This window comes from Pantherophis guttatus, chromosome 9 (assembly GCF_059756535.1).
Source record: "Pantherophis guttatus breed Tessera chromosome 9, ASM5975653v1, whole genome shotgun sequence".
NCBI lineage: Eukaryota > Metazoa > Chordata > Lepidosauria > Squamata > Colubridae > Pantherophis > Pantherophis guttatus.
Window position 1 is genome coordinate 28,667,854 of NC_142071.1, and position 2,147 is coordinate 28,670,000.

Sequence of the window (2,147 nt, forward strand, 5' to 3'; positions counted from 1 at the left end):
TGAACACTTCTACAGGTTGGAAAGCAGGAGTCAGAAGGAATTTTGAGAGGAGGTATAAGCAGGACGATACCTTTGAAGGAACTCCAAGCAGAAGGGTCAACCAAAAGTAGGGACAATCATTCTGGATCCAAGAGTTTTCTTAGGGTCTTTACTAGCGGTCTACAGAAGTTTGATCTATTTTTTTTTTAGTAATTTTTGTTATTTTTTAAGACAAACATATAATACATCAATCCTCCCTTCCCTGTGGCGTCTCAGTGTTATCTTCTAGGTTTCTTCTCCATCTTCCATAAGTTTCTTCTATCTTCATATTCCTCCAAACCATTCTAACATTTCATTTCTAAATCAATATTCTAACCATCATTTGTAAACAATTATAGTATCAGTCATTTATATCTCTTTTCCAACCAACCATAAAAATAATTCCATGTTTTAAAATATTCTGATTCCTCCTTATCTTTAATCACCGAAGTTAATCTATTCATTTCTGCACAGTCTAAAATTGACCTATTGAGGTTCTCCAAGATGAGAACATCCTGAGAAGGGTTTGGAATTGTTCTGCTAGTATAAAAGACATGGATAAGATAACATTCTTGAACTTCTCTTTTCCATCTCTAGATGACGATGGATCTTTGGACTGAGGAGATAAGTGAGAAGGACAGGAGACCAGAGTTTGATATCTCAGCAGCATTGGAAGCTATTTGCTCCAAAACTGGTTCAAATCCTTGCTCTTTTTCTGGCCCTCATGCCTTTCATCGTCTTGTTTGAAGGACAAGAGGAAAGCTCTGTAGGTTGCTATGGTCTGCCTGGAAGAAAACTGGAAAATTTATGTAAATGCCTGACATAAATAAATACATTTAAGAGGGCATGAGGGCACCGATTGGGATGAAATGTGCATTTTAATGAATGGCAATAAGTGCACATTTAGAAATAATTAGAATAATTGGAACAGAAATAGAATAATGTCCCTGTAGCAGGGAGAACTATGACCTAGGTACCCACTCAATTGTCTATCCAGGTGTTAGCTCTGAAATAATGTTTTTGCACTTTTGCTATTAATGGGGATGTTCAAAGCTTCTCCTTTGGGGAGGTTTTATCTGTAAAGAGACCTTGACTGGAAAGCCCTTTAAATAGAAGAAGGTATCTTAAGGTTGACTCAGCCTTCCAGCCTTCCAAGGTGGGTAAAATGAGGACCCAGATTGTTGGGGGCAAGAGGCTGACTCTGTAAACCGCTTAGAGAGGGCTGTAAAAGCACTGTGAAGCAGTATATAAGTCTAACTACTGTTGCTATTCCTTCCTTCCTTCCTTCCTTCCTTCCTTCCTTCCTTCCTTCCTTCCTTCCTTCCTTCCTTCCTTCCTTCTTTCCTTCCTTCCATCCATCCATCCATCCATCCTGCCTATCTTCCTTCCTTCCTTCCTTCCTTCCTTCCTTCCTTCCTTCCTTCCTTCCTTCCTTCCTTCCTTCCTTCCTTCCTTCCTTCCTTCCTTCCTTCTTCCCTCCCTCCCTCCCACCCTCCCTCCCTCCCTCCCTTCCTTCCTCCCTCCCTTCCTTCCTTTTCTCCCAATGGTTAAAATACAGTATTGCAGGCTAACCCTGCCCACCACCAGGAGTTCGATCCTGACCAGCTCAAGGTTGACTCAGCCTTCCATCCTTCTGAGGTGGGTAAAATGAGGACCCAGATTGTTGGGGACAATAGGCTGACTCTGTAAACCGCTTAGAGAGTGCTGGAAACAGTGGTGAAATGTAAAATTTGTTACTACGGGTTCTGTGGGCGTGGCTTGGTGGTGGGGTAATATGACTGAGTGGGCGTGGCTAACTTTTTTTTTTTTTTTTAACTTTTAAACCCATTTTTTCTACAACCTCTTCGGCTGAAAAACCTCTGACGATCCCAGCTGAGTTGCCTGATCGGCAGAGGCTTTTTTTTCCTTTTAAAAACATTTTTCTATAACCTCTTCGGCCGAAGAGGTTGTAGAAAAAATACTTTTAAAAATAATTAAAAAAAAGCCTCTGATGATTGCACGGCTCAACTGGGCATGGGGGTGGGGGCAGGGATTTTTGTTATTGGTTCTCCAAACCACCCGCCTCAATCACTACCGGATCGGGTGATCCGGTCCGAACCGGGAGCATTTCACCCCTGGCTGGAAAGCAC